Consider the following 14,702-nt stretch of genomic DNA (forward strand, 5'->3'; position numbering starts at 1 on the left):
TCCTCTTCTCATGTAAATTAATACAGAGTGTTCAGTAGCCCTGCCTTGGTATATGGTCAGTCTTTTTGATATATGTATTTTATATGTATTGGTATAGGTATGGTAATCATAATCTTTATTTATCCTTTCCTCCCACCTTTCGTTTTAGATAACCAGATTTGTTTTCTAAGTCTGTGAGTGTCTTCTCTGTGGAAATAAGTTCATTTGTGTCAGTTGTTAGATAACACCTGTAAGTGATATATTTGTCTTTTCCTTTCCGACTCACTTCATGTTCTTTGATTATCTCTACGCCATTTATGGTGCTGCAAAGAGCAGTGTTTCACTGTTTTCAATGGTTAATATTCCATTGTGTACATGGATCACTTCTTCTTGTGCATTCATCTGTTGAGGGACATTTTGGTTGCTTCCATTTCTTGGCTATTGTGAATATGGCTGCAGTGCAGTTTTGCCAGCCTGTGTCTTGTCATTTCTGGTCTTCTCAGGTGATAGGCCCAGCAGTGGGCCAGATGGATCGAATGATAGCTCAATTTTTACTTTAAAACACAGCTTCTTTCTGTTCTCATTATTGGCTCTTACCACTTTACATCTCACCAGCAGCTAGAAGGTACACAGTTCTCTAAAACCTCTTCAGCATATTTTTTGTAGACTTTTTGCTGATGGTCATTCGACTGGTGTGTGTTGAAACCTTTTTGTAGATTAGATTTGCATGAGTCTAATAATTCCTGATGTGGAGCTTTTAGCCATTTTCCTTTTTTAATTTTAAAATAGTGAGTAAAACTTAATTTTTCATATGATTTTCTTGAAAAATTTGCACTGTTTTGAGTTTTTTGGCTATTCCCTCCCTCAGGACATTTTTTGAGGGCAAATGTCCTTTACAGCCCTGAGTCCTTGTGAATATTAAGTGACCCTTAGCTGTGGGTTTAAAGCCGCTCTTGCGGGAAACGGCCACAAGGCGGCAGCATTTCCACATTTACAACTCTGGGTACATGGGCAAGAAAGCCTTTCTGGAAATCGTGTTAGTAGGCTGCAAATTAGAGTGGAATGTGCCAAGTCAAACCTCCAACAGCTTATATCTCCTTACTTCTTGTTTGTTTTTTAAATTTAATTTTTACTTTTTGTCGGAGCAAATTTGATAAAATATTGTGTTCTTTCTGGATGTACAGAATTTGGTTCATTATATCTATGTATCTATGTATGTATCTCTGTATCCCTTACCATGTAGGTTATTACAGAGTGTTGAGTAGACCTCTCTTGGTATTCCATAGGTCTTTGGTGATTATATGTTTCATATGTATTAGTATAGGTCAGTCACCCCCATATCCTAATTTATCCATTCCTCACACCTTTCCATTTGGTTAAACGTAATTTTTTTTTCTTAATCTACGAGTGTCCTTCTCTAGGAAATAAGTTCATGGGTATCAAGTTTTAGGTAACACCTATAAGTGATATCATAGGCTATCTGTATTTCGGTTTTTTTCTTACTTCAAGTTGTGTGATTAGATCCTTCTTTGTTGGTGAAAACGGCAGTGTTTCCTTCTTTTCCATGGTTAATATTCCATTGTGTACATGGACCACTTCTTCTTTGTGCATTCATTTGTTGATGGAGATTTTGGTTGCTTCCAAGTCTTGGCTATGGTAAATATTGCTGCAGTGTAGGATTGTCAGCCTGTGTCTTTTTGATACTGGCCTTCTCAGGTGATGGCCCAGCTGTGAGCTAACCAGAACATAGGGTAGCTCAATTTTTACCTTTAAACGCACGTCCATTTTGTTCTCACTACTGGCTTTTACCATTTTACATCCCACCAGCAGGTAGAGGGTACACAGTTCTCTACAACCCTTTCAGAATTTATTGTTTGTAGTCTTTTTTGCTAATGATCATTTTGACTGTTGTGAGGTGTACGTTTTTGTAGATTGGATTTTCATGTCTTTATTACTTTTTGATATTGAGCATTTTTCCCTGCCCCTTTTTGGTTAAAGAACAAAAATAGAAAAGAAAAAATATGCGTAAAATATGGCTCTTGAAATTGTGTTCTTGAAAGATTTCCCTCTTTTGCATTTTTTGGTGTGTTTTCGACCCCAGGAATTTTTTTGAGGGCAGGTGTGATTTACAGACCTGCAATCATTTTGACTCTTAAGTGACCATTCGCACTGGGTTTAAACCTGCTGTTGCAGGAAACGGCTAAAACAGTGCAGCATTTCTCCATTCCCAAATCTGCTTACTAGGGCAACACAGCCTTCCTGGAAGCCTTGTTCCAAGGCTGAAAGTTAGAATGCAGTATGGAGAAAGAACCCTCATCATTTTTTGCCTCATTACTTTTTGTCCTTTTTTTTTAATTTAATTTTTATTTTTTGTCACAGCATATTTGAATACAATGTTTTGTTTGTTCTGTTGTGCAAGATGTATTTCTTTTACACATATACATGTATGTATTCATCCTTGGATCCATTTTCCATGTAGGTTATGAGACAATGTTGAGTAGTAGTCTTCTCTTGGTATTCCGTAGGTCTTTGGTGATTATAAATTTCACATGTGTTTATATATCTTTGTTAACCCAAATATCCTAATGTATCCAGTCCTCACACCTTTCCATTTGGTTAACCATGTGTTTGTTTATTGAACCTGTGATTGCCTTTCTGTTTGGAAATATCTTCACTGGTATCAATTCTTTGGTAATGCCTATAATTGATATCATAGGGTATGTGTCCTTCGCTTTCTGACTTACTTCAAGTTGTGTGATTACCTCTAGACTCATCTGTGGTGCTGCAAACGGTATTGTTTCGTTTTCTTCCATGGCTAATATTACATCTGCACATGTACAAGTTGTTCTTTGTACATTGATCGGTTGATGGACTTTTTGGTCGGTTCAGTGTCTTGGCTTTTGTAATTCTGCTGCAGTGCAGTATTGTTGCCTGTGTCTTTCCAATTCTGTCCTCTTAGGTTAAAGGGCCAACAGTGGTACTGCTGAATCATATGGTAACTCAATTGTTTACCTTCTAAAGGCACCCCAATTCTGTTGTCCTTAGTTGCTCTTACCAGTTTACGACCCACTTAAATTTGAGGATATGAATTTCTCTACAACCCCTTCAGCATTTATTGTTTTTATTTTTTTACTGATGGTCATTCTGACCAGTGTGAGCTGATACCTTTTTGTGGTTGCATTTGCATATGTCTAATAATTACTTATATCAAGATTCTTGCCATGTCCTTTTTTTTTTAAGAGTAAGTACAACTTACCTATACAAATTGTTTTTTTGAAGTATGTGCCATATTTTGAATTTTTTGGGCCATTACCTCTCTCAAGACATTTTGAGGGCAGGTGTCATTTATAGCCCTGCAGTAACTGTGAATATGAACTGACCTTTAGCACAGTTTTTAAAGGTGCTTTTGTGGGTAACGGCCACAGGGCATCAGCATTTCCACATTCCCCACTCTGGTGGCTAGGGAAACAGACCCTTCTTGGAAGTAGTGTTCCTTGGTTGTAAATTGGAGTAGAATGTGTCCGAATAAACCCCCAAAGCTTATGTCTCCTTACGTATGTTTGTTTTTTATATTTAATTTATATTTTTTATCAGAGTAATATTCCATTGTGTACATGGACCACTTCTTCTCTGTGGATTCATCTGTTGATGGACATTTTGGGTGTTCCAAGTCTTGCCTAGGGTAAATAGTGCTGCGGTGTAGGATTGTCAGCCTGTGGCTTTTGATTCTGGTCTTCTCAGGTGATAGGCCCAGTAGTGGGCCTGCCAGATCATATGGTAGCTCAATTTTTACCTCTAAACGCACCTCCTTTCTGTTCTCGCTACTGGCTGTTACCAGTCGACATCCCACCAGCAGCTAGAGGGTACACAGTTCACTGAAACCCCTTGAGCATTTGTTGTTTAGAGATTTTTGCTTATGATCATTCTGACTGTTGTCAGGTAAAAGTTTTTGTAGATTGGATTTGCATGTCTTTATTAATTCCTGACGTTGAGCTTTCTCCATGGCCTTTTTTGTTAAACAAAAAAAAAAGAAAGAAAAGAAAAAATGTGAGTTAAATATGCCTCTTGAAATTGTCTTCTTGAAAGGTTGCCCTCTTTTGAATTTTTTCGTCGATATTTGAACCTAGGATTTTTTTTGAGGGCAGGTGTCATTTACAGAGCTGCAATTCTTGTGAATATTAAGTGACCCTTAGCAGTGTGATTAAAGCTGCTTTTTCAGGAAACGGTCAGCAGGCTGTGGCATTTCTCCATTTCTCCCCTCGCCTGTCCTTAAGTCCAGTCTCTACGTCTGCATCTTTATTCCTGTCCTGCCTCTACGTTCTTAATAAACTTTTTTTTTTTTTAGATTCCACATATATGTGTTAGCATACGGTATTTGTTTTACTCTTTCTGGTTACTTCACTCTGTATGACAGACTCTAGGTCCATCCACCCCCACTACAAATAACTCAGTTTCATTTCTTTTTATGGCTAATATTCCATTGTATATATGTGCCACATCTTCTTTCTCCATTCATCTGTCGATGGACACTTAGGTTGCTTCCATGTCCTGGCTATTGTAAATAGAGCTGCATTGAACATTGTGGTACATGACTCTTTTTGAATTATGGTTTTCTCCAGGTATATGTCCAGTAGTGGGATTGCTGTGTTGTACAGTAATTCTATTTTTAGTTTTTTTTCAGGAACCTCCATACTGTTCTCCATAGTGGCTCTATCAATTTACATTTCCACCAACAGTGCAATAGGGTTCCCTTTTCTCTACACCCTCTCCAGCATTTATTGTTTGTACATTTTTTCATGATCTCCATTCTGACTGGTGTGGGGAGATACCTAGTAGTTTTGATTTGCATTTCTCTAATGGTTAGTGCTGTTGAGCATCCATTCGTGTGTTTGTTGGCAATCTATATATCTTCTTTGGAGAAATGTCTATTTACATCTTCTGCCCATTTTTGGATTGGGTTTTCTGTTTTTTTGATATTGAGCAGCATGAGCTGCTTGTAAGTTTTGGAGATTAATCCTTTGTCAGTTGCTTCATTGGCAAATATTTTATCCCATTGTGAGGGTTGTCTTTTCATCTAGTTTATGATTTCCTTTGCTGTGCAAAAGCTTTTACGTTTCATTAGGTCCCATTTGTTTATTTTTGTTTTTATTTCCATTTCTCTAGGAAGTGGGTCAAAAAGGATCTTGATGTGATTTATGTCATAGAATGATATGCCTATGTTTTCCTCTAAGAGTTTTATAGTGTCTGATCTTACATTTAGATCTTGAATCCATTTTGAGTTTATTTTTGTGTATGGTGTTATGGAGTGTTCTAATTTCACTCTTTTACATGTGGCTGTCCAGTTTTCCCAGCCCCACTTATTGAAGAGACTGTCTTATCTCCATTGTATATTCTTGCCTCCTTTATCAAAAATAAGGTGACCGGGCTTCCCTGGTGGCGCAGTGGTTGGGAGTCCGCCTGGTCTGCCGATGCAGGGGACACGGGTTCGTGCCCCAGTCCGGTAAGATCCCACATGCCGCGGAGTGGCTGGGCCCGTGAGCCATGGCAGCTGAGCCTGTGTGTCTGGAGCCTGTGCTTCACAACAGGAGAGGCCACAACAGTGAGAGGCCCGTGTGCCACAAATAATAATAATGTGACCATATGTGTGTGGGTTTATCTCTGGGCTATGTATCGTGTTCCATTGATGTGCATTTCTGTTTTTGTGCCAGTACCATACTGTCTTGATTGCAGTAGCTTTGTAGTATAGTTGGAAGTCAGGGAGGCTGATTCGTCTAGCTCTGTTTTTCTTTCTCAAGATTGCTTTGGTTATTCAGGGTGTTTCTTGTTTCCATACAAATTTTAAAAAATTTTGTTCTCGTTCTGTGAACAATGTCATTGGTAATTTGATAGATATTGCATTGAATCTGTACATTGCCTTTGGTGAAGTAGTCATTTTGACAAGATTGATTCTTTCAGTCCAAGAACATAGTATATCTTTCCATCTGTGTCGTATTTGATTTCTTTCATCAGTATCTTATAGTTTTTGGAGTACAGGTTTTTGCCTTCTTAGTTAGGTGTATTCCTAGGTATTTTATTATTTTTGATGTAATGATAAATGGCATTGTTTCTTTAATTTCTTTTCCTGATATTTCATCGTTAGTGTATAGAAATACAACAGATCTCTGTACTTTTTTTGTATCTTTCAAATTTACCAAATGCATTGATGAGCTCTAGCATTTCTCTGGTAGCAACTTTAGGATTTTCTATGTATAGTATCATGTCACCTGCAAACAGTGACAGTTTTACTTCTTTTCCGATTTGGATTCCTTTTATTTCTTTTTCTTACCTGATTGGCAAGGATACGATTTCCAAAAATATGTTGAATAATAGTGGAAAGAGTGGACATCTATGTCTTGTTCCTGATCTTAGAGGAAATGCTTTCAGTTTTTGAGAATGATGTTAGCTGTGGGTTTGTCATACATGACCTTTATTATGTTGAGGTAGGTTCCTTCTATGCCCACTTTCAGGAGAGTTTTTATCATAAATGGGTGTTGAATTTTGTCAAAAGCTTTTTCTGCATCTATTGAGATGATCACCTGGTTTTTATTCTTCAATTTGTTGATGTAGTGAATCATGCTGAGTGATTTGCAGGTATTGAACAATATTTGCATCCCTGGGATAAATCCCACTTGGTCATGGTGTATCATCCTTTACATGTATTATTGGATTCAGTTTCCTAGTATTTTGTTGCAGATTTTTGTATTTATGTTCATCAGTGATATTGGCTGATAATTTTCTTTTTCTTGAGGAATCTTTGTCCGGTTTTGGTATCAGAGTGTTGGTGGCCTCATAGAATGAGTTTGGGAGTGTTCCTTCATCTGCAATTTTTTAGAATAGTTTCAGAAGGACAGGTGTTAGCTCTTCTCTAAATTTTTTTTGAATTGTATTTATTTTTTTATACAGCAGGTCCTTATTAGTCATCAATTTTATACACATCAGTGTATACATGTGAATCCCAATTGCCCAATTCGTCCCACCACCACCCCTACCCCACCACTGCTTTCCCCCCTTGGTGTCCATACGTTTTTTCTCTACATCTGTGTCTCAATTTCTGCCCTGCAAACCGGTTCATCTGTACCATTTTTCTAGGTTCCACACATATGTGTTAATATACGATATTTGTTTTTCTCTTTCTAACTTACTTCACTCTGTATGACAGTCTCTAGATCCATCCACATCTCTACACTTGACCCAATTTTGTTCCTTTTTATGGCTGAGTAATATTCCATTGTATATATGTACTTCTTCTTTATCCATTCATCTGTCGATGGGCGTTTTGGCTGCTTCCATGACCTGGCTATTGTAAAAAGTGCTGCAATGAACATTGGGGTGCATGTGTCTTCTTGAACTATGGTTTTATCTGGGTATATGCCCAGTAGTGGGGTTGCTGGATCATATGGTTATTCAATTTTTAGTTTTTTAAGGAACCTCCTTACTGTTCTCCATATTGGCTGTATCAATTTACATTTCCACAAACAGTGCAAGAGGGTTCCCTTTTCTCCACACTCTCTCCAACATTTGTTGTTTGTACATTTTCTGATGATGCCCATTCTAACTGGTATGAGGTAATACGTCATTGTAGTTTTGATTTGCATTTCTCTAATAATTAGTGATGTTGAGCAGCTTTTCGTGTGCTTCTTGGCCACCTGTATGACTTCTTTGGAGAAATGTCTATTTAGGTCTTCTGCCCTTTTTTGGATTCGGTTGTTTGTTTTTATAATATTGAGCTGCATGAGGTGTTTGTATATTTTGGAGATTAATCCTTTGTTGGTTGATTTGTTTGCAAATATTTTCTCCCATTCTGAGGGTTGTCTTTTCGTCTTGTTTATGGTTTCCTTTGCTGTGCAAAAGCTTTTAAGTTTCATTAGGTCCCATTTGTTTATTTTTGTTTTTATTTCCATTTCTCAAGGAGGTGGATCAAAAAATATCTTGCTGTGATTTATGTCAAAGTGTGTTCTTCCTATGTTTTACTCTAAGAGTTTTATAGTGTCCAGTCTTACATTTAGGTCTTGAATCCATGTTGAGTTTATTTTTGTGTATGGTGTTAGGAGTGTTCTAATTTCATTCTTTTACATGTAGCTGTCCAGTTTTCCCAGCACCACTTATTGAAGAGACTGTTTTTTCTCCATTGTATATGTTTGCCTCCTTTGTCATAGATTCGTTGACCATAGGTGCGTGGGTTTAACTCTGGGCTTTCTATCTTGTTCCATTAATCTATATTTCTGTTTTTGTGCCAGTACCATATTGTCTTGATTACTGTAGCTTTTAGTATAGTCTGAAGTCAGGGAGTCTGATTCCTCCAGCTCCGTTTTTTTCCCTTAAGACTGCTTTGTCTATTCGGGGTCTTTTGTGTCTCCATACAGATTTTAAGATGATTTGTTCTAGTTCCATAAAAAATGCCATTGGTAATTTGATAGGGATTGCATTGAACCTGTAGATTGCTTTGGGTAGTATAGTCATTTTCACAATATTGATTCGTCCAATCCAGGAACATGGTATATCTCTCCATCTGTTGGTATCATCTTTAATTTCGTTCATCAGTGTCTTATAGTTTTCTGCATACAGGCCTTTTGTCTCCCTAGGTAGGTTTATTCCGTATTTTATTCTTTCCATTGCAGTGGTAAATGGGAATGTTTCCATAATTTCTCTTTCAGATTTTTCATCATTAGTGTATAAGAATGCAAGAGATTTCTGCGCATTAATTTTGTATCCTGCAACTTTACCAAATCCATTGATTAGCTCTAGTAGTTTTCTGGTGGCATTTTTAGGATTCTCTATGTATAGTATCATGTCATCTGCAAACAGTGAGTTTTACTTCTTCTTTTCCAATTTGTATTCTTTTTATTCCTTTTTCTTCTCTGATTGCCATGGCTAGGACTTCCAAAACTAAGTTGAATAATAGTAGTGAGAGTGGACATCCTTGTCTCGTTCCTGATCTTAGAGGAAATGCTTTCAGTTTTTCACCATTGAGAATAATGTTTGCTGTGGATTTGTCCTATATGGCCTTAATTATGTTGAGGTAGGTTCCTTCTATGCCCACTTTCTGGAGAGTTTTTATCATAAATGGGTGTTGAATTTTGTCAAAAGCTTTTTCTGCATCTATTGAGATGATCACATGGTTTTTATTCTTCAATTTGTTGATGTAGTGAATCATGCTGAGTGATTTGCAGGTATTGAACAATATTTGCATCCCTGGGATAAATCCCACTTGGTCATGGTGTATGATCCTTTTAATGTGTTGTTGGATTCTGTTTGCTAGTGTTTTGTTCAGGATTTTTGCATCTATATTCATCAGTGATATTGATCTGTAATTTTCTTTTTTGTATTATGTTTGTCTGGTTTTGGTATCAGGGTGATGGTGGCCTCATAGAATGAGTTTGGGAGGGTTCCTTCCTCTGCAGTTTTTTGGAAGAGTTTGAGAAGGATGGGTGTTAGCTCTTCTCTAAATGTTTGATAGAATTCACCTGTGAAGCCATCTGGTCCAGGACTTTTGTTTCTTGGACGATTTTTAATCACAGTTTCAATTTCTTTACTTGTGATTGGTCTGTTCATATTTTCTGTTTCTTCCTGGTTCAGTCTTGGAAGGTTATACCTTTCTAAGAATTTGTCCATTTCTTCCAGGTTGTCCACTTTATTGGCATAGAGTTGCTTGTACTTGTCTCTTAGTGTGCTTTTTATTTCTGCGTTTTCTGTTGTAACTTCTCCTTTTTCATTTTTAACTTTATTGATTTGAGTCCTCTCCCTCTTTTTCTTGTTGAGTCTGGCTAATGGTTTATCAATATTGTTTATCTTCTCAAAGAAGTATCTTTAATTTTATTAACGTTTGCTGTTGTTTTCTTTGTTTCTATTTCATTTATTTCTGCTCTGATTTTTATGATTTCTTCCTTCTGCTAACTTTGGGGGGTTTTTTGTTCTTTTTTCTGTAGTTCCTTTAGGTTTAAGGTTAGATTGTTTATTTGAGATTTTTCTTGTTTCTTGAGGTAGGCTTGTATAGCTATAAACTTCCCTCTTAGAACTGCTTTTGCTGCATCCCATAGGTTTTGGATCATTGTGAAAAAAATTGTCATTTTTCTCTAGGTATTTTTAAATTTCCTCTTTGATTTCTCCAGTGATCCCTTGGTTATTTAGTAATGTATTGTTTACCCTCCATGTGTTTGTGTTTTTTATGTTTTTTTTCCCTGTAATTCATTTCTAATCTCATAGCGTTTTGGTCAGAAAAGATGTTTGATATGATTTCCATTTTCTTAAATTTACTGAGGCTTGATTTGTGACCCAAGATGTGATCTATCCTGGAGAATGTTCCGTACGCACTTGAGCAGCAAGTGTAATCTGCTGTTTTTGGGTGGAATGTCCTATAAATATCAATTAAATCTATCTGGTCTATTGTGTCATTTAAAGCTTGTGCTTCCTTATTAATTTTCATTTTGGATGTCTGTCCATTGTTGTAAGTGAGGTGTTAAAGTCCCCCACTATTGTTGTGTTACTGTCCACTTCACCTTTTATGGCTGTTAGTATTTGCCTTATGTATTGAGGTGCTCCTGTGTTGTTGGATGCATATATATTTCCAATTGTTGTATCTTCTTCTTGGATTGATCCCCTGATCGTGATGTAGGGTACTTCTTTGTCTCTTGTAACAGTCTTTATTTTGAAGTCTATTTTGTCTGATATGAGTATTGCTACTCCAGCTTTCTTTTGATTTCCATTTGTATGGAATACCTTCTTTCCATCCCCTCACTTTTAGTCTGTGTGTGTCCCTGGATCTAAAGTAGATAGCATATATACAGGTCTTGTTTTTGTATCCATTTCAGCCAGTCTGTGTCTTTTGGTTGAAGCATTTAATCCATTTATGTTTAAGGAAATTATCAGTATGTATGTTCTTATTGCCATTTTGTTAATTGTTTTGGATTTGTTTTTGCAGGTGTTTTTTCCTCCCTTCCTAATTTTTTCTCTTGTTTTGTGATTTGTTGACTAACTTTAGTGTTTGGATTCCTTTTTCTTTTGTGTGTGTGTATCTATTGTTGATTTTTGGTTTGCAGTTGTTATGAGGTTTTGATATAGCAGTGTGTATATATAAACCAGATTCTTTTAAGTTGCTGGTCTTTTTATTTCAAGTGCATTTCCAATATCCTGCATTTGTGCTCTCCTCTTCTTAAAATCGCTGGTTTTGATATCAGATTTGTGTGCAGATGATTTCCCACCTTTACTGTATGGTTGCCTTTACCAGAGAGCTTTCCCATTTGTAATTTTCTTGTTTTTAGTTGTGGCCTCTTCTTTTCCACCTAGAGAAGTTCCTTTAGCATTTGTTGGAAAGCTAGTCTGATGCTGCTGAATTCTCTTAGCTTTTGCTTCTCTGAAGCTTTTGATTTCTCCATTGAATCTGAATGAGAGCCTTGCTGGGTAGAGTATTTTTGGTTATAGTTTCTTTCCTTTCATCACTTTAAATATATTATGTCTCTCCCTTCTGGCCTGCAGAGTTTCTGCTGAAAAATCAGCTGATAAACTTATGGGAGTTCCCTTGTATGTTATTTGCTATTTTTCTCTTTTTGCTTTTAATATTTTTTTTGTCTTTAATTTTTGTCAATTTGATTACTGTGTGTCTTGGCATGTTCTTCCTTGGATTTATCTTGCTTAGGACTCTGCACTTCCTGGACTTGGATGACTGTTTCCTTCCCATATTAGGGAAATTTTCAACTATTATCTCATCACATATTTTCTCAGGTCCTTCCTCTCTTCTTCTGGGACCCCTATAATGTGAATGCTGGTGAGTTTAATGTTGTCCCAGAGGTCTCTTAGATTATCCTCATTTCTTTTCATTCTTTTCTCTTTATTCTGTTCCATGGCAGTTATTTCCAGCATTCTGTCTTTCAGTTCACTTATCTATTCTTCTGCCTCAGTTATCATGCTATTAATTACTTCTAGAGTATTTTTCATTTCAGTTATTGTATTGCCCATCTCTGTTTGTTCTTTAGTTCTTCTGGGTCTTTGTTAAACATTTCTTCTATCTTCTCCATCAGTGCCTCCATTCTTTTTCCAAGATCTTGGATCAACTTTACTATCATTACTCAGAATTCTTTTTCAGGTAGATGGCCTATCTCCACTTCACTTATTTATTCTTCTGGGGTTTTATCTTGTTCCTTCATCTGAGACATATTCCTCTGCCATCTCATTTTGTCTAACTTTCTGTGATTGTGATTTCTGTTCTGCAGGCTGCAGGGGTGTAGTTCTTCTTGTTTCTGCTGTCTGCCCTTTGGTGGATGAGGCGGTCTGAGAGGCTTCTGCAGGCTTCCTGGTGGGAGGGACTGGTACCTGCCCACTGGTGGGTGGAGCTAGGTCTTATCCCTCTGGTGGGCAGGGCTGTATCAGGGGGTGTCGCTTATTGGGTAGCTGTGTGCTCAGGAAAACTTTAAACAGCCTGTCTACTGATGGGTGGGGCTGTGTTCCTGCCTTGTTGCTTGTTTGGCCTGAGGTGTCCCAGCACTGAGCCTACAGACTGTTGGGTGGGGCCAGGTCTTGGTGAGAAAATTGCACCCTCCCAAAGGGCTCACACCAATGACTACACCCCAAAACTGCTGCCACCAGTGTCCTTGTCCCCACAGTGAGCCATAGCTACCCCCTGCATCCACAGGACTCCCTGCAATACTAGCAGGTAGGTCTTGCCCAGTCTCTTGTGAGGTCACCACTTTTTTTCCTGGGCCCTGGTGCACATGAAACCGTGTGTGCAAACTCCACGAATGGTGTTTCTGTTTCCCCCAGTCCTGTGGGATTCCTGTGATCAAACCTCACTGGCCTTCAAAGGCAGATTTTCTAGGGGCTTCTCCTCCCATTGCCAGAACCCAAGCTAGGGAGCCTGACACAGGGCTCAGAACATTCACTTCGGTGAGAGGATTTCTGCTGTATAATTATTTTCCAGTATTGGGGTCACCCACCTGGCATGTATGGGGTTTGATTTTATTGCAGTTGTGCCCCTCCTTTCATCTTGTTGTGGCTTCTTTGCCTTTGGATGTAGGGTATCCTTTTTGGTACGTTCCAGCATTTTTTTTTGTCAGTGGTTGCTCAGCAGTTAGTTTTGATTTTGGTGTTTCCATAAGAAGTCGTGAGCTCACATCCTTCTATTCTGGCATCCTGTCTCCATTACTATGTTGATTAAAAGTGGTGAGAGTGGCCATCCTTGTCCTGTTCCTCATCTTAGAGGAGAAGCTTTCAGCTTTTCACCTTTGAGTATGATATTAGCTGTGGGCTTGTCATATATGGCCTTTATTTTTTGTTTTTTTATTGGTAGAATATAGTTTTCTATTGAAGTATATTTGATTTACAATATTGTGTTAGTTTCTGCTGTACAGCAAAGGGATTCACTTATATACACACACACATATATATGTATACATATGTATATATACATATATATGTATGCATATATATATTCTTTTTCATATTCTTTTCCATTATGGCTTATTACAGGATATTGAATATAGTTTCCTTTGCTATACAACAGGATTTTGTTTATCCATTCTATATATAATATTTTGCATCTGCTAATCCCAAACTCCCAATCCTACCATCCCCCAGTCCCCCCTCCCCCTTGGTAACCACAAGTCTTCTCTGTGTGTCTGTTTCTGTTTCATAGATAAGTTCATTTGTGTCATATTTTAGATTTCAGATATAAGTGATATCATATGGTACTAGTCTTTCTCTTTCTGATTTACTTTGCTTAGCATGATAATCTCTAGGTCCATCCATGTAGCTGCAAATGGCATTATTTCATTCTTTTTTATGGCTGACTAATATTCCATTGTGTGTGGATATAAATACATACATTATATATATATCACATCTTTATCCATTCATCATTATTCATTATTGAGAAATAATGCTGCTATGAACATCGGGGTGCAAGTATCTCTTTGAATTATACTTTTGTCCTGATATATGCCTAGGAGTGGGATTGCTGGATCATACGGCAACTATATTTTTAGTATTTTGAGGAACCTTCATACTATTCTTTACAGTGGCTATACCAATTTACACTCCCACCCTGGTGTAGGAGGGTTCCCTTTTCTCCATACCCCCTCCAGCATTTTTAATGACTTTTTAAGTGATGGCCATTCTGACAGGTGTGAGGTGGTACCTCACTGTAGTTTCTATTGCATTTCTGTAATATTTAGCAATGTTGATCATCTTTTCATGTGCCTATTTGCCATCAGTATATCTTCTTTGGAGAAATGTCTATTTATGTCTTCTGCCCATGTTTTGATTGGGTTGTTCATTTGTTTGTTTGTTGATATTGTTGTATGAGCTGTTTGTATATTTTGGAAATTAAACCCTTGTCAGTCACATGGTTTGCAAATATTTTCTCCCAGTTTGTATGTTGTCTTTTCATTTTGCTTATGGTCTCCTTTGCTGTGCAAAATCTTATAAGTTTGATTACGTTCCATTTGTTTATTTTTGCTTTTATTTCCATTGTCTTTATAGACTGATCTAAGAAAACACTGGTACCATTATGTCAGAGAATGTTTTACTTAAGTTCTCTTCTAGGAGTTTTATGCTCTCTTGCCTTATATTTAAATTAAGTCTTTAAGCCATTTTGAGTTTATTATTGTGTTTGGTGTGAGGGTGTGTTCCAACTTCAATGATTTACATGCATCTGTCCAACTTTCCAAACACCACTTGCTGAAGAGACTGTCTTT

This window comes from Monodon monoceros, unplaced genomic scaffold (assembly GCF_005190385.1).
Source record: "Monodon monoceros isolate NGI ecotype Baffin Bay Population unplaced genomic scaffold, NGI_Narwhal_1 Super_Scaffold_21, whole genome shotgun sequence".
In the NCBI taxonomy this organism is placed as follows: Eukaryota; Metazoa; Chordata; class Mammalia; order Artiodactyla; family Monodontidae; genus Monodon; species Monodon monoceros.